At 26.8% G+C, this 9,307-nt stretch overlaps 1 protein-coding gene across 1 annotated transcript in view; it reads left to right on the top strand.

Moving 5' to 3' along the window:
* Positions 1 to 1,679: 1,679 nt before the first annotated feature.
* The window catches only part of LOC100163718 (neuropeptide CCHamide-2 receptor-like), a 138,614-nt gene continuing 130,986 nt past the window's right edge, over positions 1,680 to 9,307 (top strand). The window contains exon 1 of the mRNA XM_008187199.3: positions 1,680 to 1,960. The gene's annotated coding sequence lies outside the window, so the exon portion shown is untranslated. The remainder of the gene's footprint in view (positions 1,961 to 9,307) is intronic.

The raw sequence follows: 9,307 nt of genomic DNA, 5'->3' as shown, positions 1-9,307 counted from the left end.
TTTTGTTTCAACACATCCTACAATTTTTAAAAGTTTTTTTTTTATTTGTTATCATTTATACACAGTCTGTAACATCGGGCACAATACGAGAATGAGCTATATAAAAATAAAACATTAACAATTTGAATGAAGAAGCCACCTACTGATAACACTTTCGTCTTTTATTTTTATTTATTTTTGTCTGTTTTAGATTAATGATTGTTATCTAGCAAGTCATCTAAGCTTAAGGTGACGAGGTGACGAGGGATGGCTAATGTAGCTAAGTTTTGTTTTTAATAAGTGTATTTGAAAATTTTTAAATGTATATAATTTTATTTTCTATGTGATTCATTAATTTGCGATTCATTATTTTTAATAAGCACAAATTATTAAAACCACTTTAAAATGTGTAGGTAGGTAGATGTAGGTCATTAGTCAATCATTAGTGAATTAATAAATTTATATAGTAGATATATTAGGGTTGATAAACAGGTAACAATAAATGATGATATAAAAATGAAAAAAATTTGTTGTAGAGTAAATAAAAAAATCTAAAAACTAGAACAATCAGACTCGTTTCATTGAAAATGATGTTAATTACCTATAGTGGTAAGCACTTGTTAATATCCGATATTTGAGATTTACTATTTTGGTAATATTTTTGTTGCCACATATAATAAGTAACGAACAAATTAAAAATACGCAAAAAGCTATCTTGGTAAAACTGAATAAACTTATGGAAGTCCCCAAGTTCTTATTCACGTAATTGACACTTGTACCTACATGTACATATTTTTAGTAATTGTTGTTCCTAGGAAAGGAACATGGGAAATATTTAAATTTAACTAACTCGTAATAAATACTAGGTATCAATTATTTTTTAGGTACAGAAAACCATTTATCTTATTTTAAAATTATATTTAAACAGGTACGAAGTGATTTAATGTACATTAAAATTGTACCAACCATTAGCTTTAACTTAACAGGCTTATCGTTTAGCATGATTGCATATAATCGTGATTCATAATAATTTTAGACTGCGCTCTTAAGACTGCAAAATAATATACCTTAGAGCCACTTTTTGTTATACACAGAATAATGTGGTCAAACAATTTATCTACCACGTGACATAAACGACCGTATCCTTAGAGTAGTAGTATGAACTTAAGTATTTAAGGCTAGAGGATTTACTTGTGGTCTTTTTATGATTGAATAAGATATTCTAACAAAGGACATTTTGCAGTGGAAAATATTTTGAAACCGACAACCTATTGCCGCCCTGAGTACGGTCATGTCTATAACACCCATCGTTATAATCGAGTACCTGTATATATATTTATATATATATTGTATATACGCATTACGACGTAAACACATCGCTCTGGACGTAATGGGTGTATAATGACCTATCATATTATACAATACGGGTGGCGGGTGCCGAATTGCCAAATACATAATGTGGGAAAATTAAAAAATAAATATTATTATTAGTTGTACATTTTAGGGGCTACTATAATATAACCTACCTATGGTGTAGGCCACAGCGATACCGAGGAAACCTGTGGGTAAGACCGCGACTTGGCGGTCGTCGGGTGAAATTAGTTTATTATTATCAAGCAATTAATTTTTGATCATCTCTGTGGCCAGTGAGATCGGTTCGCGGCGTGCCAATCGCTGCTCGCGGTGGACGGCGCTAGCGACGGAAACCCGTGACGTCGGTGGCACTTCGCTCTCTGGTCGACTCGACTTGGCTTCGCGCGCGCAGTCGGTTACCGGCATTACGACACGCTCTATACCGGGGGCTATAGATTGGCGCCACCGAAAGTCACGCACGCGTCCCATAATATCCGAGTACACCGAAATATATGTATTGTCGTCGTCATCGTCTTTATCACAGTCGTCGCAGGCGCAACAGGCACTTCGAGTGCTGAAGCACTACTATTGCCCACGGCCCCGAGGAATTCGAGAGCGACGTGCAAAGGTAATAATTATTGGCCACAGCATTACCGCGATAATGATTAATTTGAAAAACAACCTTTATGTGTATGTAAGTTAATATAATTAAATGAATACGGTTTTTTTTTAAGATCCGAGAAAGCGCACTTGAATTGAATTTAAAGATACATACTGTCCTAGAAACAATTTTTTCTTCTTACCGAATATATACTTTTAGATTTTGTAGTTGGTAACATATGTTAATGGTATATTATTATAAGCTATTAGGTAAATCAACTAGCTCATATCGTAAAGGTACGACAACGTGAAATTTAACGTATCTTTTAGATCTTTTATACTTTATAGGTATAAAGTTACTACTATAATACTAGTAAGACCCGTAATAATAATATCTGACACTATCTGACTGACTCTCACCGAACTGTTTTCTTTCTTTTGATGTCTGTCGAGTAAAATAAAAATGTGACATAATTTGAAATATATAAGAATACGATTTTTATTATAATTGGTTATAGCATATAGAGAATCTATTAATTATTTTCTCTTTGTCGTGTTTTAATTTAAACGAGAAATTGCCTTGCAATAATTACTTTCTTTTTATGTTTACGACCATTTATAAATAATCTGCATTCAATATTCAAATAATTTGTTTTAATCTTTGATTATAAATATTTGTAATTTATTATATTAGTACTTATTTGGTTTGATTTGTAAATCATAAGTATAATTAATATTTAATATTATAAATGATTTTTATAGCACTCGATTTTTACAATTTAACATTGTTTGTTCCAATGAACATTCAAATTTCGAATAGATAATTTAAATTTAAAATGTTCGTACATTTTATTACACGAAATCATAGTTACTGTGAATATCATGTAATGTCAAGTACCTGTAAGTTATCAAATATTTTTAATTCCAAGTAGTTTAACAATAATGCAGTTTTCTTAAAAAAAAAAAAAAATAATAATAATAAAAAACCTTTATTACTTAATTTAAAATTGTTATAAATTGGAAATATTATGAACGGATTGAATTTAAAAAAGTTAATTTTTTTGATCAATTTTGAATAAACAAAGTTTTTTTTAAGATCGATTTTCAAATGCAATAATTTATCACCTTCCCGAGAGAACCAAACCAATTTCTCTATCATGTTTTAAAAAAAAACTTAGACTGTCACCAGTCATAATAAACTTTTATTGCTATTGTTGGTGAATAACAGCTGTATGAGCAACAACTAACGGAAGCTCCGAGACAATCAATATAAAAAAAGAATCTCGTCATTTTATTAAACTAATAACGCAATGTTTAATGTCCACTAGAGATGTAGACAAAAAAATGTTTGCTTTAATAATGGGTGGGGTTTGTGGCATTCTAGCTGTAGGAACTTTGTGTAATGGATAAAACTGTATTGACAATATTTTCATAATTTTCTATAGGTACCTAGATGTTTTGTAAAGCTAATATAACATTATAACAATATGTTTGTAAATAAAATTGATTACACTCTTGTAAACAAATACTTTTTTAGCTATCTGTATTAAAAATGTTTGTTTATTATTTTATTAATTTTACTGTGCAATTATTTATTATTCCATATTATTATACATAAAAAAAGCAACAAAATATTCATCTCTGTTATTTGAGCAATAAACATATTAATTAATAATCAAACTAATAACTAGGTATCGTGTTTATTATGTACTATTTGATAAAATAAATATTTTTTTTTATCGAAGAAGAATTCCTTTACGATATTTACAAAAAAAAAGTAAAACTATATATTTTTAAGAAATGTTCCTACTTGACGCCCGGAAATTCATTTTTTTTGTTGTTAGTAAAACCACTTATATCTCTTTAAATGCGTTTAATAAAATATCATTCATCAAACGTAAACTGTCTAGATATTAGTGTGGTCAAAATTTAAAGATAAACATAATAGATAATATTATGTGGTAATATATTTTATGTACATTAACCACAACTACAACCGCCACCATTGATACATTAAAAAATAACTTCGAATTTCTAGTTAATATTAAATAACAATCGTGTGTACATTGAATTATTTAATATCTTACAGACTTATATTATATTTAATACTTTACAAATCTAAAGTGAAATGAATTTCTATATTATATACGATATTATAGTGTTATAATAGTATATTTTTATTGTTTTGATACCTGGTATGTATTATGGGTATATGCCAAAATATCGAAAGTAATGATAGCAAAGTAATAATGGCAAAGTAAGAAGAGCGAAATCCAAAGCAAAATAAAAAATGCACATCATTATTTACATAATATTATGGTAGCAAAGAAGTTATAGTTTTAATATTTTAACTATGTTTTTAAAAATTAATTAATAAAAATAGTTTTGGATATTATAATAATCGAGTGATTTTTTAACTTTTACCACCAGTTTAATACATTAACTGTCACTTGGGTGACCTAGGTTCATGGAAGTGTTCTTTGATAAAATTATTCAAGCCATGTGATTCCTCGCATCGTTTACACTTATTTCAAAAAGGTTGTATATTTTACAGTTTGTACATACAAGTATGTCTATATTCATTACCTAATAAACGTGAAAAAGAAGAATATATAGGTATTGAAGACCCAAAAGACAAATCTGAAATCCCTTTGATGAACCCTGAATAGTGTGCAATAGCTAAATTTACTTGTGGATGCATTTATCTAGCTATATACCTTATCTAGATAAATTCATAGTATCTTTATCCTATCTTGATTAACTACAAAATTGGTGACTAACTATACAATCAAGACATTTTATCTATATATTCTTTTATTTAATTTTTTCATTATCAATCTATAAAAATTTATCACATCATAACACACTGCTCTTGAATTCCGGCCATACTGCACACAGACTAACGCACCCACAATAATTATTCTTCGATTTATTTATGTTTTTATTAGTAACCAGCTATTGTACAAATTATGATGTGGGCTTCTCACACATAACTTTTATTATTATTTATAGCAGGTACCTGACGTGTATACATCAGAATTCCAAATTAAGTATTTTCTAATATTTAATAAACTGTGTACACATAATATTAGTACCACCGATGTTTTTCGCCTTTTTAATTTATTTACTGTAAATTATATTTGCTTTGGTTTTTGCTGTTATAATATCGCTATCTACACTATTTTAAATAAATACCACGTTTCTATACAATTTCAATTAAAATATTTTACAAATATTATTGTTGAATATTATTAAAAACATTTTGTGTACCAGCAGATTTGTCTAAATTAGCGTCTGACCGTCAACCATTCACGTTTTTTTCTGACATACAATAATTTGTTCGTACATAGAGTCCTAATTTACTATCAACTATAAAATACTTATTAGAATATTAAAGAGCAATAAAGAAATTATGATAATTTCACAAACACGTTATAATAATCAGTACTTTAGGTTAGTTTATTATATTATTTATATTTTGGTCACGTTCAAATGTACGCTTCTATTTTAATTCAAATTTTTAAAGGTTATGTTGCATATTTTTATTTATAAAAGTAATACCCATTATACTTTTTACAAAATTTACATTAATGTTTTTAAACATAACTTTTTAAAAAGCATAAGAATTTAAAAATGTTATCAAAATATGTATTATTTTATTCATGATTGATATTACCTAACCTACTTTGTTACATTTTCACATTAATAAAATGATACTTATCAACTATTTTAAAAAAATGCTGCATGTCTAGTGTTCATAAGGATGTCAAGGATTTTTCACAAAACATATTATATATTATGAAAGTGTTTAAATTTTTATTCTTTATTACCAAATTATTGATAATGTTCATTTTTTACAATTTGGATTTACGTCATATGTAATGTAAAACTAATTAATCAATTTTGAATATGATGAATATTGATATAAGACGTTATTAAGTTTTGTATTTAAATGTATACTTTTTAATCCCAGATGATAATTACTAGGTCAGTTCAATCCTCAATCGTTTTGAATTTTCTATTTAGGTTAATACTTTAATGAACTGTTTATCTACCAAATTTATTTTTCCATTATATATTGACCCTCTATTTTATTACACATGGTAAAGCAACAGTAATAATTGTTCTGTTAATTAGATTTAACTCTAAATACTATTTTAATTGTATTTATATTTCATTTAACCATTCAAATTCCAAACATGATTGTGTATTGCAGGTGGTTCAGAAATGTTACTGATTGCTGAATTCATCAGTATAACACTAAAATAATATAATGTCCTTGGTTTTTGGCACATCTTATTAAAAGTAAATAATGGATAAGAACTATAACTATATATTCTTGTGAGATGTGGTGTTTAAAATTTGTTTCATTCGGTGTTAGGAACTGGAATTATATACCATTATGTTGACTTGTGGTAGTATCTTGTTATTTTTCGAGTTTCGTGTAATTTAAAAAATGAACGTACTAACGTAGTCACCTTTTCGGTCATTCAGTGAGGTTTAAATGTTTTTTTTTAATTATTATTTTATAACCAGAATTTTATTTCTATGTTTAAATTTGAAATAGGGATTATTCACAACAATAAATAACATGTATTATTATTTATTACTATCGTTTTTAATGATTTTTTTATTGAATTGAATTAACTATTTTAATCAGCTAAATTGTATTACTCTAATATTAAAAACATTCTAAGAGGATACATGAAGTAAGTATTATGTATCAATATTTTTTTAAGAAAAATTATCATGATGCGTATATTACTATAGGTAGCAGATTTGTCTAATGTATTAATTACATATTAAATTTAACGTATTTAATTTATTTTAAGTTTTACAAAACTGGACTAGATTATTTATAAGTAGGGATAGAATATTCTATGCTTATGGCATTAAAAATTTAAAAAGTGCATGTAAATATTATGCTCAAAAAATATCAAAAATAGGTAGGTTAGTAAATCATACATTATGTATTTTATATTATTCATTCAAAATAAATTATATATTTTAGTGTGCCTATAATTAAAAATAAATTACAAGTTATAATAAGTTGTTAATAACACAATAAAAACAAACCACTGGAAATAAAAAATGCATTTATAGCTAAAAATTCATAAAAAAAAAAACACAAAAATATGCCAATTAAAATTTAATATATAACTGTTTTTACGTCATAACATTTGTATTTATAATTTGGTGTGGAATGTGAAATTAATTTTTACGTAAAAATTATCAGCTCATAATTGTTTAGCTCATTATAATATTACGGCATACCAGTAACAATTAATATAAAAACAATATTTAGGATTTTTTCACGGGGAGGGGGGGAGAGGGTTAAATAGACATATCCAGTATACACATACATATTTTTTCAACAACTTGATTATGCTACCGTAACTTAGTGCACTTTGGAAATGCATGTTTCTATTTTTGAGACTTTCTGCCTTTCCATTTTTAACCTAATTATAATACAGTTATAATTCAATCTAACGCGAGCAGCTAATATAATATAATTACGTTTTTAAATGTTATTAATTTATTGAGAAACATATTCTTGCTTACAGAATTACATTTCTTGGCATTGAGATATTGAACCCCTATAGAATCGAATTATTAATTTCAATATATCTTTTTTCATAATAAGTTTGTCTATTTTTCGTAGGCTGTTTTAATTAATTATGTTCACTGTTCAGTTTGTGTCAATACAATTAAATTAATTATATATGGCACAGTTTGTGTATAAATAAAATTGTATTTTACCTATCTATTCTTATAAATTTAAACACTATTAAATTAATTTGTGTACCCGTTATCTTAACAGTGACACAATTACTAAAATTAAGCAATTACGCAAGACGTATTAGAGAGTAATATGCATTTATTGTTTTTCAGTACCTAGCTAATGAGTAACGATCACAGAATATGTATGCAAAAAGAATAAAAGAAAAACATCTGAAGTTTGAACAATTTTTTCTTTATTAACGTACTCGTTTAACACCAGAGCTATAGTTTCAAACGATGTAACAAATTAACCTCATTGCTACAAAATACTTTTCTGTCAGTGTTTCCTTCTAATATAAAGAGCCGTGGTTCAGGATTGAACGGATTTTATAAAGCGACCATTTTTATTTCTTAGATCCTTGCAGAAAGTTATACAGAAAGTAAAAACTAGAAGCAGTGACGTTTATACGTCCATAAACAGCAGTCCTAAAGTATATTATTGTAGGTACCTACTGGAAAATGGTTTCCTGTTTTGTGCTTTAATCTTAATTTATTTTACATCTCAGTAGTTTCAATACCATTTCATTTTTATACATTTTTACGAATCAATAGGAAATTGCTGAACGATGTGTACAAAATATGTATACACTTACATGGCTACTATTAATACTTATTGACGCTGTACACAGCAGGTCATACAATAAATTAAAAAAAATTCTTACGGACTATTGTGTATAATTTATACCTACTAAAATATGTTATCATATATAATTTATTATGATAAAATAGCTTCTGGACGCTAAGTTATGCATAATGTGCTCCAGTAAACAATAGTATTTCTCTAAGTGATAAACTACAATAGATTTTACTTGGCGTATAATCAAAAGTTTTCAGATTGATTTGTTACATTTACTATCATACATTAGAGAATGATGTATAGTTTGAACGATTTCATGATGTTTTAGTGATTTATAATCAGTAATCACCATGTATTTTATAAGGCAATTTTACAAATTAATTCATAGAACTTATTTTCAATTTGTTAATTTTGATGACCTAACAATTGTCTGTATTTGAGTAGCATAAGATTATACATAATATATATAACTTTTGAAAAGAAAACTATGTAAAAGTTTAAAATCTTTATCAAATCTCTCAAAGTTGTGATATAATGTCAATTTCCAGTCAAGGATATTGTGTACCTATGTAATATCATTTCGATTTGTATTCTCTTTTATTCCAATTTTAGTGAAGTTTTATACATTGCTGTCAATTTCAATTGAATGACAAATTGTGTAGTAGATACACCGTATGCTACGCATTGTGAATGTATACTTTTATAGGATTTATTCTAGTTTTTAAATCACGTTTATAATATATTAAAATGATAAGAAGGGCTTAAAATATTTACTGCCCGCTGATATGACAAATTTACATTTTTGTGTCTTTTGAAAAATAATAATTTTTCTTATACCTTTCTATAAATTACTGAAACATAGCATTAATCGTCAATTAATATTGGGTGATCTTTTTTACAGTAAACACTCGTTAGTCATGATCTTAAAAAATATTATTTTATTTAAAATCCTAAAAAGGTTATTAAGGTTCTCACCTATAATAACTAGACATAATAATGATAACGGCTTAAGGCACT

The sequence above is a fragment of the Acyrthosiphon pisum genome, chromosome A2 (assembly GCF_005508785.2).
Source record: "Acyrthosiphon pisum isolate AL4f chromosome A2, pea_aphid_22Mar2018_4r6ur, whole genome shotgun sequence".
Classification (NCBI taxonomy): domain Eukaryota; kingdom Metazoa; phylum Arthropoda; class Insecta; order Hemiptera; family Aphididae; genus Acyrthosiphon; species Acyrthosiphon pisum.
The sequence above is the reverse complement of the archived record's forward strand: the minus strand, read 5'-3'. Positions and strand labels throughout refer to the sequence as shown.